This window comes from Brachyhypopomus gauderio, chromosome 1, assembly GCF_052324685.1.
Source record: "Brachyhypopomus gauderio isolate BG-103 chromosome 1, BGAUD_0.2, whole genome shotgun sequence".
Classification (NCBI taxonomy): Eukaryota; Metazoa; Chordata; class Actinopteri; order Gymnotiformes; family Hypopomidae; genus Brachyhypopomus; species Brachyhypopomus gauderio.
The window spans coordinates 3,432,868-3,453,778 of NC_135211.1; the positions used below are offsets into that span (position 1 = coordinate 3,432,868).

The window sequence follows — 20,911 nt, forward strand, 5'->3', positions numbered from 1 at the left end:
GGACAGACCTGAGCAGAACGCAAGAACCTGCTGCACCACTGGAGATGCACCACACACAGTCTCCACCGTGAATAAGGTTCCCCTCCACAAGGCTGGCACACGTCGGTGGTTAGAGGGGGAGGACCGACCTGTCAAAATGGCGTCCATCTACATATATTACACAATCTGATGACACGCTGCCTGGAGACGCTTCAGCACACGCAAGGGTTGACCAGCATCGCAAACCGTTGCCATAGCAATGGCAGTTACTCTTCATGACATTTCTGTCCTCAAGTGAACACAATCGTCCAGAAGTGTCACCAGAGACAGAACAGAGCGTGGGGACAATTCACATACAGTACTGTAAAATCTGTGTGTGTGTGTGTGTGTGTGTGTGTGTGTGTGTGTGTGTGTGTGTGTGTGTGTGTGTGTGTGTGTGTGTGTGTGTGTGTGTGTGTGTGTGCGCATCGTCTCTTTGTGTATTATCGTGCACAATGTCAGTTTTAAACTGTAGGTGTGAGGACATGCCCTCTTTATATATACTGTAGTTTCTTTATTTTTGAGAACCATAAGTGGACGTGTAAACACAATCAAAAATGAAACCGTCATGTTTAGATAAAGTTGACAACAAGCACTCTGGTGTCAAAGGCCACACGCAGAGAGACATTGTAGCGTTGACTGACGTTAATCACCTTACTCAACAAATTCATTAAGTGCGAAGATACTCACCTCTCCTCCTACCCTGTCATTGACCTGTAGAGCTAATTAATAACCATTCCATATCACTGCATCATCTCACACACACATTCACATGCTAATTGGATAAATATATAGATTAATCATGCCTGGGTCACATCCTGGCTCGTTAAGTCCAGATTTGATGAAGGTGGGATGGGTCTAACGAGAGAATGGGAGTGTCATCAGCCCCCCGTTGGTTAATTAGTGTGTCAAGGATAATTAGCAACGCCTCCTCCCACCACAAGGGTAATCAAGCAACGGAGACACACAGTTGTGGGCTTTGAAAGCAGGTAGGATAGGGTGTTTATGCATGTACTGTTAGGATGAGAGAGAAAGAGAGAGAGAGAGAGAGAGAGAGAGAGAGAGAGAGAGAGCGAGAGAGACAGAGAGACAGAGAGACAGAGAAAACATTCATACAAACTCACACTAGCAGGCAGTTCAATTAGTCATTCCATTAGTGAGCACACATACACAACTAACATACCAACCTCGTACACACAGATTCTCGAATAGCCTTAGTAAGGAAGGACCTGTACCTACACACATTAAAGGAAAAACCTTCAGCCGTGGTTGTAAATATATCACACGTACCCAAGCATTCTTTCGACTGGTATAAGCTCACACTTAAGCAGTCCTAAAGGAGTTTTTCCTTGCCACTGTCGCCCTTGGCTTGCTCACTGGGGTCTTGGACTCTGACACTTGTAAAGCTGCTTTGTGACAACAACTGTTGTACAAAGCGCCATATAAATTTTGATTGATTGATTGATTCTTCAGCAGGTAATTTGTTGTCACAGTGCATTAAAAAGCTGTGAAAGAGGAAACGAAATCGGTCAGTTCCGTTATTGAGCCCTACTAACGCAGAGAAACGATGTCCAAAACTACCCAGCACTGTTTAACTTTACTGATATAACACTGATTCAACACGTGAGCTAATGAGCAGACACTTCCACTGCCAATCAGAAACAGGCAGGAATTGGAAGATTGGGGGGGGGGGGGGGGGGGGAGTCATATTTGGGTGATCGTGGACACTCAGAGCTCTGTGTGTGTGTGTGTGTGTGTGTGTAGGGAGTTACGCAGCACCTCCTATAAGAGCGAGAGCAGCCCGGCCTCCAGCGTGGAGGTGTGCGTGTCTCTTCCTTTTGAGACTTCCTTCCTGATCGCGACTAATTTGTCCCCGTGTTTTAGGTTTCAGGATGACAAAAGCAGACCGGAATGGGGTGCGGGAGAAATAAGAACAGAAGTCCGCTCGAGAAAACAGACCTGCTGGGTAAAGATCTAAAGCTCGTTCGCCGTTCAGATAAACGTATATTGTGCGCGTGTTTGGTTTTTGCGCTCGCACGTGTGTTTTAGTCTTCGCTGCCCACGAGGATTTGCTGGAAACGCTTCTGTGGCACACAGTTGCGCAGAATCTCTTTCGGTTCCGGTGTTTTTTAAGTGTAAAGTTGCTGTTTTTCAACTCGGGCCTTATTAAAACAGCCAGTCCCCATTTGTGATCGTGCACAACATAACCTCGCCAGCGTTTCTGGTACAAAGGAGTTTGCTGCTTCTCAACACCGTCTCGCTGGGCTGCTTAAGCCTGCACAAGCCCTGATAAATCTCAAAAACATGGAAAAGTTTTGCAAACGGAAAACTCACTGGAAAGTGACTGGTGTCTTTAGATTTTAGATGTTCTGCCTTTATAAACCACACACAGCCTCTCAGTTTTTATTGACTTCATCTGGCATTTGTGCAAATCCATTCTCTTCTCCAAATTAGTGTCTGAAACGGAACATGCTGTGCAAATGTGACATTACTGTTATTTCAAACATATCCTTAAAGGAAAAAAGCATTATAATGTGTGAAAACATACCTGACTTTCACCCCAGTTTCCCATGTCCTAAAAGGACAAGCAGATTGCTGAAGGCGTAAACAGTCACTACACTGATCTGTGTATTAGCTACCGACATGTAGAAGAGGAGTGAGAAGTTTCTCAGTATTAAACCGAGAGTCTCACAGACTACAGAGCTACAGATGTTGGTAGATGTCAGCTGGGACCAGATCTTCTGAAGCTCAACAGCCAATCAAATGCAGCCTCACCCTTGGTGTTTCCTCCAAAACTGTGCACTCAACACGACTGACAGGATGATGGAGATGCCTCCTCGTCCTGACACGAGTAGACTACATAACCCTTTCTTTCTGTACAGAGTCTGAGGCAGCCACAACGACTGAATTTCTTGCCCCACTGTGGATATATATTTTATTGAAACAAGCTAGAATGTAAGAGGAATTCTGCCTCATATTGCATTATTAATGATATTATAATACATTATTATAATAAATAATATTTTTCTGATGTAAAATCTGTGGCCTTTTATTTTGGAGCCCATTATCAAGTTTCTGTGGTGCAAGAAAAGAAATGATGGATTGGTTTGTAATAAATGATTTGTGTTTTTGAGGTGTTAAAGCTGCCGTAAGCCATTTTTAAGGATGCTGGTTAAAAATCCTTTAGCTAACACTCTAAGAGTCAAGAGCCCTGTAATACATTACGACACATCAACATGAGCCCTGTAATCTACAACTCGTCTGACTATAAGAGCCAATGAGGAACTTTCTCTACATGAAGGCGGTCCTTCCTTAGGAAGGAGGGTGTGGGAGGCAAAGGGGGAGGAGCCTTGGTGGCTACGTCTGGCGCACATTAGCAAGAACTGTAACAGCAATTACTGCAGCTTTAATGAAGTTCGTTTTGAGAGTTTACACGTTCAGACTCAGGGAGCCGACATCGTTGTGATCTCTAGAACGACAGTCACCAAAAGCGACTGTGGCCCGTGCTTGTGAATCGGGCCGTTTACCAACAGCAAAACGCCTTAGATATTCAGAGTCGGATTAGCAATGAGGACATGTGTGCTACAGAGTAGTGGGACAAGAGACTTGATGTGTTCAACAACAATGTATAATTCATACGAATTGAAGAAAAAAAGTGGAATACATTGGCTGAGTGCTACCCAATCAGAAGCTTCAAAGGGCAGAGGCACACCAAACCAACCTGGTAGGGCCAGTTCTGACTGAGTGGCCGAGGACCGCCTTCCCACGGCATACCGTTGGGAATATGCAAATAGGTTCGTCACCTAGGCAAAATGTTTAAAAGATCGGAGGAATCCCTGCTGGTTCCGGAAGGTTCTGAGGGACCATCTTCAGCTCCTTCCAGAACATTCCATATGGTAACATCAACGTAACGATGAAGGTTACACCTTCGTCGTTGGGAAATTCCTAACATTTCCCAACGACATTCCTAGGATTATCCAGTCCTGAGTACGCACTTGAAACTAAACAACATCAACAGGCACCAAAACCCCGTTGCTCCAGAATCAAATATGATCACCCCCGCCTGCTGTACGTGAATCCCTGTTGTGACATGCTTACGACAGAACTGCTTAACTGCCCACCAAACGCATTTGCGTACCAAGCATGGACCCACAAATAATGCCATTACCTGTGTGGCACTGCTGGGCTGAAGCAGACTCCTTCAACTCCACCTCGCTCTCTCTCCTCCCTGGAGAAGATCCTGTTTAAACAGAGCCTGTCTCCACAGGGTATTTTGGACTAAGTCAGGTCTTTGAAACCCGGACTCATCTTTACCTGCCAGTAAACGTCCCAGGGACACAAAGCACGAGCGTATCCTGGGGGTGAAGACGGGCGACCCCAACACAACCACACACGTGAGCAGCGGAGATAGAGCTCTCGATGCCTGTTACAGGAAGGAAGGAATGAAGGAAGGAAGGAAAGAAAGAAGTGGCTGGAGAATGTGGAGAACCAGGAATACGATGCTACACCCATGACTCCATGACCACGGTGAAGTTGTTCCAGTGGTAGCACTGCCAAAAACAATCTGATTGGCAGCAGAGAGGCTGCCATGAAACTGCCACCCACAAACAACAACAACAACAACAGAGCAAAAGCCCCTAAGTCAGTGTGGGAGCTACAGAAGTGACTTAACAAACGCGTTTAGAAGTGTTTTTGCAGAATTGAGGCCAAGCAGGTGTGAGGCACAGCGAACACACATGGGGCATAGTTTTCATTTGTTATCTTTCACTGGGATGTGAAGCTGTGTTAGGCAGATCCAAACACCAATCAGAGCCAGAGACTCAGAACAGCTACAGCTGCAGAGAGAAAGGCTGTGTGTGTGTGTGTGTGTGTGTGTGTGTGTGTGTGTGTGTGTGTGTGTGTGTGTGTGTGTGTGTGTGTGTGTGTGTGTGTGTGTGTGCTCAGTGCACCCTTGCCTGCTTGACTACCTTCTGTAACATGGAACACAGAGTGCAGTAGGCCATAAACAAATTCACATTCTACACACACACACACACACACACACACACACACGCACACACACACTCGCACGTGCACACACACACACACACACACACACACACACACACAGACACACACACACACACACTCGCACGTGCACACACACACACACACACACATGCGCGGTGCACTGGGTCCTCTGCCCAGCACCATTTAGCTTGCATGGGTCACTGAACCTTGGGACCCTAAACAATTAATTTCTGAATTAATCAATTAATTTGCTGCATTTAGCTGCAAATTTCTCTGGCCTCAAAATGTATGTGGTTGATCAATATTTCATACCGACACTTTAACGGATGGTTTTGCTACGTCACAAACAAACAAATATTTTGTTATTTTAAAAAGACAAACAAACGAGATTCATTTAAAACATGCGCTAGCAGCAAATAAAAAAGTGATCTCATTCATCACCGAGGTCCCGAACTGACCAGATGATCCACAGAGATCGCGCGCCTCCCTGTTAGATCTGATAGTCCTGTGAGATGAAGGACTCATTGACTAAGCGCGTCGTTACAGCCACACAGGCATTATTGGGTTGTGCTCAATGTGTAGTACAGAATTACAGAATAAAGCACGAGCTCCCCACGGGCACGCGCAGCCCAAAGAGCGCGATGCGCTCGTATCGGCGGGCGCGTGGGCTTTGCCTCAGATCTAATTGGAGCGCGCGGCCCTTTCAAGGTGCACCTTCAACCGCGCGAGCGCATGAGTCATGGATGCACCTGTGGATCGGTCTAAAAAGGCCTCCGGTTCATCAAAGCGCTCCAACCTGGCCGGGATAATGGTGCCACACGGAGCCCGAACCCGAGCGGACAGAATGGATGTCTATTTAATCGACTTGGGAGCACTTAGTCAGACGTTTTAGACCAGAATACAGGTTCGGCTACGAACGGTACCTGTTACGCCTGAAATCTATTAATGCAATGGTGTCGGTGGCAACAGATTCCCATCACGATTGAATTCTGCAGTACAGCCGTGTTGATCCCTGCCCCGTCGAGCCGGAGACCCGGTACGGCCAGCCGCAGCGCGTTTGTGGGGTTATACATACAGCAATAGCGGAGATTCCCCGTCCTGAATCTCCCTCGCTCGTATTGATCTCAGTGACTCTGTTCAACTCGTGATTCATTACAGCTGAATTCCTCCGGTGACTCTCAGAGGAAACTAGCAACAGCATCTGCAGCCACAGAACCTGGTTTCATTCGGCAAGGTTTTGATCCAAGACCCTTCTAGTCGCCCAGTAAGCATCACGCATCTGCGTTCAGAGCGATCGCAGTTTTAACATTCAAGCAAACCAAACGCTATCCACGCGTCCTTAATGCATGTCGACAACTTTCCAAGTAATACTCCGGATTGTATTTTCACATCAAGCCAGGAAGAAACCTGTTTTGTGGTGATTTTAACACACGTAAATCTATTAAACCTCACAAGCTCCAACAACCCGTTCTTTAAAAGCTTACTATGGAGCAGTTTAAACTCCAAGCCATGCTCAAACACACGCGAACCGACAAACCCGTTTAGCGTAAGGGACGCGGCGACCAGCGCCTCCGTATCCGCGCACCTTACCGTCCACTCCAAAATGGTCAATCGTGTCTAGTAGCCGGTGTGAGTCGTTAAGGGAGAACACGTCCACGCCCTCACACCTGGGTGTTTGCCATGACGGAAGCCGTTTAGTAAAAGAATGCAGCGTTACCTGTGTCGCCGGCCGGCCACGCATGATCCGTCCGGTCCGGTTAAGTCACTGTAGTCCTTCGGCACCAGCGCGGAGGACGCAGACCGACGAAGAAGCGGGACGCGCGGGCGAGAGAGCAGGCGATGGAAAGGAAATGAGAGAGAAGGGTGTGTGTGTGTGTGTGTGTGTGTGTGTGTGTGTGTGTGTGCGCGAGAGACAGAGAGAGCGCGCGTGAGAGAGAGAGAAAGTGGGGGTGGAGGGGGGGGGTCGAGAGGCTCTACTGCTTAAGCAAGAATTGCTACTCCCGAATACCGATTTCACTCTATTGCACCCGTGTCAGAGTCACGGGATCCCAGCACGCGTGCCTTCTGTATGCAAAGCAACAATATTGAAGGAAAACTTTAGGTTATATACACCTTTGCTATGGCCAATCAACAATCATGTTTCACGTGAAACTGACTGATGTATGTAGGTAAGGGCCATTAATTTCGTCCAAGCCCTAGCGCGTTACTTTCTTCGAGGAAGTCATGCGTTTTCACATCCAGAGCCTCGCGCACAGCTGCTTCGAACTCCGGGCACGTAGCAGACTCTCCTCGTGCGCGCTCGCTGGCAGGCAGCCCCGCTAAAGCTTTTTACGTCACATTTGGCAAAGCGGTAGAGGCTCGCGGACCACTGTTGCTACGTATATTTAAATCACCACTTTAGGCTTCTGGTGTATCTTTTACAACCACTTTTAACGACCATTTCGGACCGGCGGAGAACGCCTAGATCTCATAGCCAAATTGCAAACTGTCTGCAATCTGACGACCACAGAAAATGAATCGGGAGAGGACTCCCGTATCACGCGCAGAAGGGCGATTCTGGTTCCTACATCAGTGGAGAGACGCGCATTCATTCTTCGCTCAGTGGAAGGTAGCTTTTAAAGCCCTACGCTAAATCTCCCCTGTTGATCAAGCGCCATAAATACTCTCATACTAGTCACAACTTCTGAGTAACAGGCGGGACGTGTTATTTCTTTTGTTTATTATTCTGTGTGTGCGTGTGTGCATGCACATGTCTGTGTCTGTGTGTTCTGTATAAAATCACAATTTACACCACACAGTTCACCTCCATGGCCCTTCTCCCTTCTCAAACTCACACACACACACACACACACACACACACACACACACACACACACACACACACACACACACACACACACACACACACACACACATGGTGCGGGAGCTTGAAGTGTGGGATGTGGAAGTATCCGGTCAAGAGGGCGTCTCCACTTGAGCTCTGAACCAGAGCTGAAGCTGCAGGTGAATGTGAGACTCTGTCCTTAATGAAGAACCTACAGGATGTGTTCGCTGTGAGAGAACATTTTTCGCGGAGGCCAAACTGTAGGAGACATCAGAAGTGTGATGTTTATCCAGCTAAATCTCCCATCGCTGTGTTTGGTGTGATGTAATGCCCAGTAATGGCCTGATATACTGACCTTCATGTTTAAATGTAGCAAGCATGCAACTGCCTATATGTATACTGACATACACACACACACACACACACACACACACACACACACACACACACACACACACACACAAATATACACACATGCAAACACATACAGTCACACACAAACATAAAATAGCTAACATGAAACCAGGACCCTATATTTGCAAATACTGTATATTGCCAAAGAAACCGCTGAACCCTGAACAGTTTAATGGTTTAATAGTTTAATGGTTTCTCTGCTCATTCTAGAACAAATTTGTCTATCAGGGAATTAGGCAGATCAGAACTATGGCCAGCACCATGGAGTCAGGACCATGGACAGATCCTTCATCTCAAATCAGGGGAGTCTTAGGCTAGGGAAGATTGTGCGTCAAGTTATAAAGTTTAATGACTAACATCCTTAAATCTTTATTTGTACAACTTAATGTGAAAATACAGCACTGTACTGTACACCCTCGCTGATTAAGAAATCTGCTAAATTACAGTATTAGTTCAAGGTGTTTCACTTGGGAATAGATTTATTTAAAAATAGATTTGGTCCCTCTGTGTGTTCCCTGACCATTATATTTCATGTTTTGTGGTTCACATAAGGTGAAGTTAATATCCATCCACTGGGAAGTGGAGTTCAGTCACAGCGGAGGTACCATGTATAATTAATAAAAAAAAATTACACACAAACACACACACACACACACACACACACACACACACACACACACACACACACACACACACATTTGCAGTTGTATGCAGCAGCGAATTCCTTAATTAACTCCTTAATAAACAAGAGATGTGTTGTGTGTCCTATCTGCAGTATATAATCATGTGACCACTGCCTCGCCCTCTGTAATCTCCCTAACATCATTCTATGACGCCACTTCACTTGTGCATATATCATCCCCACAAACGCTGTCTCCTTCAAGACAAATGTAACTGGAAGAGAGGAGCCTCCCTCCATATTGACTGTTGCCAGATCAGGTAAATTTGAGTCAGCGTCAGTGGTCATTTATGGAGGTGCCTGTAAGCATGGAGCTAGCCATCGTCGTGGGTAGATTAAGTACTCAGTTTTCCACTGAAACCCCTCCTGGGTTCAACTCCACCCGCACCTGCAGTGGAAAAACTCATTTACCAACTCCTTCTAATTGCCCTAGTTTACAAAATCTGTGTGCCAAACCAAATTTAGTCAAATTAAGATTTTTTTTTCCATTCACATTCAGGGTTAATCTGGTTTGGATTTAATGGGTTACTGGTGCCAGGTGCATCAGAACAGACATCTGAGAGGTCGGTTATAAAGTGTGTGACTATCGAGTGAATGACATGCAGTAATCCTCATGAACACCTGATGTTTTATACTTTATAGATGGAATTGATGACCGCTGTAGCTAATATAAATATAGTACCGGAGAGTACAGTGTCCCTATAAGACTGTGAAAGTGACTGTACAGCTTTGGGTCTCTGATATTCAATTGCTGTGCCATTAATGGTCTGCTGATGTAGCAGCTCGTGTGTCTCCTGCTTGTGCCGTGGTAGACTGGTCCCCATCACTGCGGCCAGACATGTTAAGAGCGGTCGGACACGCTGATAGACCTGAGTGCAGGATAATCTTTCTCTTGGCCTGCAGGGGGCAACGTTTCCAGGGACTTCTGCTGGCCCTCACAGTACACTGAGTCTCAGGTTACTGTAGAAACAGTCCTCACAGTACACTGAGTAACAAAGTTACTGTAGAAACAGTCCTCACAGTACACTGAGTCTCAGGTTACTGTAGAAACAGTCCTCACAGTACACTGAGTCTCAGGTTACTGTAGAAACAGTCCTCACAGTACACTGAGTACCAGGTTGCTGTAGAAACTGTCCTCACAGTACACTGAGTACCAGGTTACTGTAGAAACAGTCCTAACAACACATTGACTACCAGGTAACAACATACAGTCTTCACACGAAACTGAGTAACAGGCCGAGTAATGTTTTATGGCCAAGTTATTATACTGGGCTCTTTTTATCTGGTATATGATACATCTTTTTAAGATCCCAGAGGAACTGACATTGTTCCTGCAACAAATAAAAGATCTGTCAGTCTCAGGCAAAACCTTCTGATCTCTGAGTCAGACTCCTGACAATTATTTAGCAAAGTGTGAGCAGGATATTGGTCATATGAGACATCTTGTTCCCACAGGCCATGATGAAAACATACTGGAGCCACAGAATATAATACTGTACATTCAGGTAATCATTGTGAGGTGTGGGTGTTGAAGTAGGAAACAAAGGATCAGGAAACCTCAGTGAAAATGTTTTGGGGTTTTTTCCATGATATTTCTAATGATCTTCAACTATGCAGGCAGCCTGCCAAAAGGAGAACATCTCAGGAACTGGTTTTGTAGATGGCTGAATGCCGGTGATAGCTGTTGGAAGGCACGTGCTGTCGAATGCCACACTTAAGAAGATCAAAGGTCATGTGTCTACTGACGTCCCTTTTGTGACATGCTGCTGAACTTGATGGGGTCAGGGTTCAAACAGGGTCGCTATGGAGGGTAGGAAACCGCATTAAGTATAGGGTCCAAACTGATTAGTGTGTGTGTGTGTGTGTGTGTGTGTGTGTGTGTGTGTGTGTGGGCTGCAGTCAGACAAGGGAGCAGACAGGAACAGCCACATCAACATGCAGCACTCACTCAGCTTACGAACACACACACACATACACACACACACACACACACACACACACACACACACACACACACACACACACACACACACACACACACACACACACACACACACACACACACAGCCTCTACAGAGTGTTGGTGAACCTCCACGTGGACCGAGAGCAGCAGGAAAGAGCGGCCTCGTTACGGCTGCTGCTCACACACACACACACACACACACACACACACACACACACACACACACACACACACACACACACACACACACACACACACACACACATACACACACACACACACTCACACACACACACACACACACACACACACACACACACACACACACACCAACATCCTTTGTTTATATTTGCTTGCACCTACAAAAACATTGTTTATATTTGCGCCAGAGGTGGGACCAAGTCAGTGTTTTGCAAGTCTCAAGTAAGTCCAAGTCTTTATCCTCAAGTCCCGAGTCAAGTCTCAAGCAAAGACAGTCAACTCAAGTCAAGTCTCGAGTCAAGACAGGCAACCGTCAAGTCAAGTCCCAAGTCTCAAACTTGGAATTTCAAGTCCTTTCGAGTCTTTTTTTTTTACAGGCACCAACGCTTTACGAATGCTACGCTGTTGCGTTTCTTTACTTGTTTTGTTGGTGTCCGCCAGCCAAAAGATGACAGATCATTTACATTTTATCTTCTCTTAATTACATAAATGTACTTAAACAAGAATGTTTCGCTACATCATTTTACACGAAAATAGCAAGCTTCATCGTAAGCAAGATGCTGTCATTATGAATGGTTATTCTAAACATTTGGATAAAATGTTTAAATATAGACTAATAAAAGGTTAGGGTTATTTTTTCATTGTTTTCTGTTATTGTGGGGTCACGGTGTAGGCTACTATTGTTACCTGGAGATTCAGTGGGGTCACATATTCTGATGGCTGCCGTCAGAATTGGTGATCCCAGTTAAAAAGGCTCACCTGTACATCCCATTCATGATTTCTTTGTTGGCTGCAATGGTGAGGGGATGGTAAATCTTGTTTAAGTACATTTATGTAATTAAGAGACGATAAATGTAAATATAAACATCTGTCATATTTTGGCTCGTGGATACCAACAAAACGAGTAAAGAAAGTGCATCAGCGTAGTTTACGTAGTATTCGTAAAGCGTTTGTGCCTCTGAACAGAAACTGTGAAATAGCGCCCCCTGTGGTCACAAAACTCGACGCTCACAGAATCTGGTGTAACGCCGGTCTGCGTCAGAAGGACGGAAATGAAATGGGGCGCACTTTATAAATATTAATATGCGTTTAAAAATTTAGATTTGGGGTAAAAAAAAAATCAAGTCTTTGCAAGTAAACAGGTTCAAGTCCAATTCAAGTCCCAAGTTATTGGTGTAAAAGTCCAAGTCAAGTCTAAGTCTCTAAATATTTTTTCAAGTCAAGTCAAAAGTCTTAATATTAATGACTCGAGTCTGACTCGAGTCCAAGTCATGTGACTCGAGTCCCCACCTCTGATTTGCGCACACACACACACACACACACACACACACACACACACACACACACACACACACACACACACACACACACACACACACACACACACACACACACACATACACACACACACCTATAAAAGCCATTCTTTGTTTAGATTGGTTTGTGTTTGGCAGCGTGGTCAGAGCTGGGTTTTAATGCAACAGGGCAGCCCGAGGAAGTGCAAGAGCGCCCCCCTTTGGGAGAACTGAGAACTGCACACAGCAGCAGCATCACAGACGAATCCTCACGGGCTTCTTCTCAAAGCAGCATCACACAACACCTAAATACAACAGATACAACAAGGCTGATCTACATCAGTCTAAGGTTTAAGGTGAAGAAATCCCGCCCACTTCTCTCAGTAGCCCCCACCCTTTCCTTCACAAACCCCTCCCTTTCCGTTTAACGATGTGTCTAATTGATCCCCTGCAAAGCACCCTGCACTATACAGACACACCCACCACGGCCTTCATAGCAGCTGAGGTAAAACACAAGGACCCAACACGCTGGGGACCCACTGAACTGAGACCAGTTTCAGGAGACACCCAGGCTCTCTCCTGCTGAAGAGCGGCCGTCGCAAAACTGCAAAACATGCAAAACATGCAACCTCCCCATAGCCACATGGTGAGACTGCCTGGGTTTTATGCAGGAAGGGACACGTTTTATAGGTGTAGAAAGACAGACTGTATCCCATCTGTTGGCATGCATAATTCACCAGGCACTCGCACGGTCGTGGAATGGACGAGGGTTTTGGACTGGAGCAAGCTGGAGATGCTACACATGTCAGAGTCTCTGATGGGCTGAGATCTGTCCCATCACCTCACATCCAATCAAACGCAGTCCTGCTGTTAGTCACTGACCAATGACGAGGGCTTGGATGGACCCTAACAAAAATTACACCTGGCAGCAGGGCCGTCTAATCGCACATGCATAAACACATACATACATATATATACTAATCACACACCTGTGAGGGATTACTAATAAAGTGTCTGGTGAGTGGAAATCTAATTACAGCTTACCACCACTGCTGTGTCCGATTGGATCCTTCCTCCAGTTGCCCCGCCCCATCGTGTCAATCATCATTAGAGCCATGCTGTTTTCATCAGGTCATGGTTCCTCCATGGTTCCTCTGGTTCAGCCCATCCCAGATTCCCTGCACCCCCCTTCCCCCCCTCAAACACACACACACACACACACACACACACACACAAACACACAAATACATACACACACACACACACACACACACACACACACACAAACACACAAATGCACACACACATACACACACACACACAAACACACAAATACACACACGCACACACACACACACACACACACACACACACACACACACACACACACACACACACACACACACACACACACACACACACACACACACTGTGTATACACAGGCTCAATGCTCTCTACAATGAACCTCCCAGCATTCTGAATCTTCCCTGAGTCCAGACATTCATGTGTTAAGTGATAACAGTGACTAACAGTAAAGTAGTAAATCACCCATTAAAGCCTCTGGGTCCTTCCAGCATTACACACACACACACACACACACACACACACACACACACACACACACACACACACACACACACACACACACACACACACACATACAGCACGAGAAATAAATCACTCAGTGAACGATTCCTCAGAGACCTGCAGTAGCTAAAGGTCACTTGCCCAGTGAGAGACGACACTGCACCATTCTTCCACAGTCTTGAGCGCATGAGCGCCACAGTGAGTGTATCATCTCGGATCAGGGCAGATGTCTGCTGACGTAGTACACACGAGATGTCCAAGAGATTTGCTGGGGAGAATCTATTTCAAATGTCTGGATCTGACTCCAAGCAAAGTCCACAACAGTTTCTTTTTTATTGCCAACTTTTTACATCAGTTTTATTTTTCTATTACTAATCTGTTGCCTGCACAAGTGAAGATCTGAACATTTGCCAATCTTCTAACTTGTAAACCTCTAAAATTCCATAGTATTAATCTGCTCATGACAAAATTACGGCGAAATCTAATAACAGAAATCTCACATCATTTGCATTGAAACCAGAAAATATGCAAACCTAGAGTCAAAAGTATTTGGACACCCCTCATAATTATTGAATTCAGGTGTTTCCACCACACCCACTGCTAACAGATCAGTATAACTAAGCACATAACCGTGCAGTCCTGGTGGCGGTTTAAATCATTCGGCGTCTCTGAATGTGATACTGTCAAAGGAACGCCACCTTTGCCGTGCATCTGTTCTTGAAATATATGCCCTGTCAGATCTGCCCCGAGCTGGGTGTGAGGGCAATTACTGTGTCAATGGGAAGGTTTGGGAGCATCAGCCGCTGAAGCTCGAAGCGGTCGATCATGCGAACTCGGAGGCGTCGACGCTGAAGCGCACGGTGCAGTAAAATCACTGCTCCTCTTTCCCACACCGCGCGGCTCCAACCCTTCTCCTCCAGAACCGCGCCTCGGGAGCCTCGGGAAACGGGCCTCCGTGGCCGAGCAGCTGCACGAAAGCGCAAGATCGCTTTGCGCGAGCGTTGGGAATCAGCCGGAGTGGCGTGAAACGCGCTGGACTCCGGGCCGGAGGAAGCGTGTTCTCCAGAGTGATGGATAACACTTCGCTCTCTGACAGTTTGACGGATGTGTTTGGGTTCGGCTGATGCTGGGAGACGCCAGTGCGTCAAACCCAAAGGTACGGTGCTAACAATACAGTTTGATGGAAGATGGATAATGGGCTGTGTTTCAGGGACTGGGATGGGCCTCTTAGGAAAACATTACAGCATAGAACAATATTTTAGACAGTTGTGTTTCCAAGTCTGTGTTTGAGGAAGGTCCTTCCCTGCTCCAGCATGACTGTGTCGCTGTATAGAAACCATGTGCCCGTTAAGACATGATTCAACGAGCTCGATGTGCAGGAACAATGACCTCCAAAATGCCTTGACCTCAACCCTGTTGGATTCCTTACTGGGACATCAATAGCTCAGTGCTTGAGTTCACCAATAGTCTTTGACTGAACGGGCACATTTGACTGAATGGTAACTCCACGTTAATACCTGTGGCTTTTGACTGTGATGTCCAACAAGCTCATGTCAGCATGATGGTCAGGGTTCGTATGCCTTTGGCCAATCAGAGGTACACAGTCACTTTATTGGGATGTTTCTCTGGCAGATTTATGGCACCGCTGGCACACCCAGAAGCAAACAGTTCTCATTGTCTGCGCAGTCCCTTTCTGGAGACACTTATGTACATGTACAAAAATGAATGCATGCAGTGCAGTGAGAATTTGTATGAGTGACCTGAGATCTTTAAGGACTCAATTACAGAATTGAACAGTGATGTCACAAATGTGTGGTTTTACGTAAATGTAACAGGTCTTATACAGTATATCTGCACATATCAGCTTTAATATCAATGTAACAGGTTGACGTTATATATTTGCACATATCAGCTTTAATATGAAGGGCCTCACACTCGACACTTGAGGCACCTCAGCCACATTTTGTCTCCATCTCGTCTCAAGGCCTCTCATCTCTTACGTCCTTTACACTCAATCACTCTCTCTTGTTCTCCATCTCCTTCTTTCCTTTTATCACTCTCTTGGCTGAAGAAGACCTCAAGGCCAAGTTACCCTGGTTGTCCATTTTTGAAAAAAATATGATGAATAGTGTGGCATTTCCTTCTTCTCTTGGACAGGTCCATACTAAAACGGTGGGTGGGTGGGGGCTTACCACTACAGGTCACTGGAGGGGGGGGCAGACCTGACCAGGGTGGATTCTATTAACTGGGCCATGACACCGCCCCATAAGAAGCTGCACCCAGGAGTGACAGAGTCATGCACATGGAGGAGATGAAGCAGCCATCGAAGGAGGAAGGATTGAGAAGGGGAACGCTGTAAAAAGGAGAGGAGAGGAGAGGGGAGGGGAGCAGGGGCTAAGTAGAAAGCAAGAAAGAAGAGGAGAAAAGAGGAGAGAGGAGAGGAGAGGAGGAGAAAAGAGAGGAGTCTTACACTCTTGGTAGATTTTTCAGCAGATGAAATATGTTTTAATTTGTGCACTGCTAGAGGGGTAGGTGATAACTCAACCCCCACCACACACACACACACACACACACACACACACACACACACACACACTACACACACACTACACACACACACACACACACACCACACACACACACACACACACACACACACACACACACACACACATCACACACACGCACGCACGCACGCACGCACGCACGCACGCACACACACACACACACACACACATCACACACACACACACACACACACACACACACACACACACACACACACACACACACACACACACACACTTTGGCTCCCTCGTCACTGGCTATGGCACTCCAGCTAAGTTTCCATGGTAACAGAGCCCAGCAGCAAGGCAAGCCGCACGTCAAGCTCAAGTGCACACAGATGAAGAAACACTGGAAGAGACAGCAGAACTGACATCCACTCATCCACTCATCCTCTCATCCACTCATCCTCTCATCCACACATCCACTCATCCTGTCACACTCTCATCCACTCATCCACTCATCTTCTCATCCACTCATCCACTCATCCTCTCATCCTTTCATCCACTCATCCTCTCATCCACGCATCCACTCATCCATTCATCCACTCATCCATTCATCCACTCATCCACTCATCCATTCATCCACTCATCCTCTCATCCACTCATCCATTCATCCACTCATCCACTCATCCTCTCATCCTCTCATCCTCACCATTTCATCCACTCATTATCTCTCTCTCTCTCTCTCTCTCTCTCTCTCTCTCTCTCTCTCTCTCTGGCTTTTTTCCTCATCCATATGTTTTTGTGAGATCTCATGCAACATGAAGAACAATGAGAACAAATACATGTACAAAAAACCCTTCCAGAACAAATTTGCAAATATGATATAAAAGTATATGCTGCAATATCACCTACTGAAAGAGTGTTGGTTTAATAGGTAAATGTGAGTCAGTTAAGCTCTTCCAAACTCCAGAACCAAACCAGAACCTCTCAGAAGGCATTATTAGACCGCTCAGCCTCCATAATCAAGGACCTGAGAACCCCACAGAACCTCATTGAACCTATCAGAACCCTACAGAACCCATCAGAACCTCATCAAACTTATCAGAACCCTATAGAACCCATCAGAACCTCATCAAACCTATCAGAACCCTACAGAACCCATCAGAAACTCACTGAACCTATCAGAACCCTACAGAACCCACCAGAAACTCATCGAACCTATCAGAACCCTATAGAACCCATCAGAACCTCATCAAACCTATCAGAACACTACAGAACCTCACTGAACCTATCAGAACCCTACAGAACCCATCAGAAACTCACTGAACCTATCAGAACCTTACAGAACCCATCAGAACCCATTGGAACCCCATAGAACCACACAACGAGGAATCCCTCAGAAGCTGGAGAGCTGCATGCAGACAGGCGGACAGGAATGTGCAGATGGCAAATGGGACCAAGCGATGATTCACCCAGTAAACACGAGAAGCGTGATTCAGCCCCAGAGTGCAAACCAGCAGGAAGATGAAAATTAATCCTAATTCTCAACAATGAATCTCTGTGAGTTTAATTTAGGATGGTACACTCATCATGTGTGTAATGCTAAATGACCTCAAGCCTGCCTCACATAATTACACCGCAGAACACCAGCATAGATCCTGATGGTACAACTCAGTTCACTTTAGGTTTATTGGAATTACACATATACATAACAGTGACAACAGTGTCACATGTTGCTTGGTAGTAAATATTGTATAAAAAGATGACTCAATACTATCCAGCAGCAGTAACCACAGAAGAGAGATAACACCTGAAGAAATCAGTGAATGGGCAACAGTTAACACAGGTTACACAGTGAACACAGTTAACACAATTAACACAGGTTACACAGTTAACACAGGTTACACAGTGAACACAGTTAACACAGTTAACACAGGTTACACAGTTAACACAGGTTACACAGTGAACACAGTTAACACAGTTAACACAGGTTACACAGTTAACACAGGTTACACAGTGAACACAGTTAACACAGGTTGCACAGTGAACACAGTTAACACAGGTTACACAGTGAACACAGTTAACACAGGTTACACAGTGAACACAGTTAACACAGGTTACACAGTGAACACAGTTAACACAGGTTACACAGTGAACACATTGGAGTGATTGGAGTGCTATAGGCCTTAATGGTGAAGCAGGACTTGCAAATTAAACAGCACTGGTTGAGTACAAATGGTCCCCAAAGCCACTGTATACTCGTGTGTGTGTGTGTGTGTGTGTGTGTGTGTGTGTGTGTGTGTGTGTGTGTGTGTGTGTGTGTGTGTGTGTGTGCCATGATTCACATGCTAGCCCACCAGGTATTTCTCCTTGCGTCATAATAGTGTGGTCATGCCTCCCTGGGTGCACATCAACATCGCCATGTTTGAGTGCATCTTGCATATGTTTGTGTGGGTGTGAGGTGTGGTGTGTGTGTGTGTGTGTGTGTGTGTGTGTGTGTGTGTGTGTGTGTGTGTGTGTGTGTGTGTGTGTGTGTGTGTGTGTGTGTGTGTGTAATCCTGCAGGCTAATCCGCACCCCGCTGCTAACCAGGGATCAGTTTGCTCCATGCTGTCTCTCCAGTAAAGGAGAAGTGGACACGTTGTGCTCTCAGGCAGCGTGGGGTAGAAGGCGACATGGTGGGGTGGCTTGCAGCAGCCTGGGGCAGCTGGGGGCAATATGGGGTGGATTGGAGCATCTTAGGCACATGTGGGGCAAGGCAGGACAGTGTGGACCAATGAGGTGCAGGTTTATTTCAACACTATTCTTTTCTGTTAGTAGAAACCTGTGATCTCGTGCCAAACCCAAGCGAGAGGAACCAATAGCCTGTCGGTCCATCTCCTGAAGTCAAGCAACACTCAAAGACAATTGCGTCTGCCCCAACAGAACCACTCTCAGAATACTGACCTAGGGTCAGTTCCTCGTAGACCCACTGAATGACATTCCTTGAATTTAAAATAATTTATTATTTTAATTTAATTTATTAGTAAACTAATTTAATAGTAATTTATTCATGGTTCTGATTTGTTTATGCCAAATTAAACTGCATATAACACTGAATTCAACTCATCTGTATATTTTCACTTTCAGAGCACTGATAAAGCACGTATATGTCACTTATGAGTGGCATATATTACATATTATCACACACATTATGTTCACACATCCACATTACGTCCATCACAAAGTTGCAATTCTGATTCTGTTGATTCGTAGGCAAAATAATGACATTTTAACCAGGAAATTGGCTTATAAGTGCCTTTCTTATTCCAACCTGTGTTCTCGGTCTTCCTGGGGGAGCTTTCTGATTGGCTGTCAGTCTCTTTGGATATCATCAGTGTCACATAAGCAAGTCTGCTCTGTACAGACAGTGCAGATACCAGCACAGACAGCCTCAACTTAAAGCACTTCCACCATGATTGTTTACATACCGTCAGCATAAGATACGTTTTCTTACATGCTGACAACAGCTATTTTATAATTTATGTATTTCATGTATTTTTCCCATGTATTTACTGTGCTGACCTACATTAAACAGTGTAAACATGTCATATTAGAGTCACAGTTCAATAAATCAGCCTGCCAAATGGTATAAGCCCCCCCCCTCCCCCACAAACACCATTGTCTTGATCTTGAGCATGGACCCCAAGGGTTGGGGACATTGCCAACTGGCCAGTCTCCCTGTTTCGAGACAGGCCCGCTCCTGGTGAGAACCCCCCCTCTGGGGACAAAGGTCCGGATGGGTGACTCCTCTTGGTCCTCACACCTCCTCATTTTCACTCGGTTCCTCTGAGGACCTTGAAGGAGAAGATTCTGGTGCTGCAAGCCAGAGAGGTTGCCAGCGTGGCCAGAGAAGCCAGCTCCACCAGGAGAACCAGCACCACCCTCACCCTGCTGGCCAAGGTTCAATTATGCTGGTAAAGATGGCTCTCCACGCTATTCTCTGGGGGGCTGTGGGTGGGTGGAGGATTAGTGTTATAGGGTTAAGGTGTTACAGTCTTATAGAGTTATAGTAATATGTAGTAATATAAGGTTACAATGTTAAGGGGTTATAGTGCTATAGGAATATAGGGTTATAGTGGGTTACATTAGCACATTGCTTGGCACATTAGCAAACTAAGGAATTATTTAACTGTCTGATTCTCAAACTGTCTAACTATCAAATTATGTAGAACTGCATAATGACTTTGCATGGCATTCGGAATGAAGTGGTTTAATCAACTGTACTTCTCTTGACCCACATTAGTGTGTGGGAAACACAGCACACAGTGTATGTTTTCAGCAGATACCATTTCTTGTGTCCAGATTCTTAAGTTAAAATGGCAGCTACAGCTGTGTCCCAAAATGCGTGCCATTCACTTCCTCTACATG

At 45.8% G+C, this 20,911-nt stretch overlaps 1 protein-coding gene across 1 annotated transcript in view; it reads right to left on the reverse strand.

The window, feature by feature from the left end:
- The window catches only part of elfn2a (extracellular leucine-rich repeat and fibronectin type III domain containing 2a), a 93,950-nt gene extending 87,054 nt beyond the window's left edge, over positions 1-6,896 (reverse strand). Inside the window, exon 1 of the mRNA XM_077020844.1 lies at positions 6,746-6,896. The gene's annotated coding sequence lies outside the window, so the exon portion shown is untranslated. The remainder of the gene's footprint in view (positions 1-6,745) is intronic.
- Between the last annotated feature and the right edge of the window lie 14,015 nt (positions 6,897-20,911).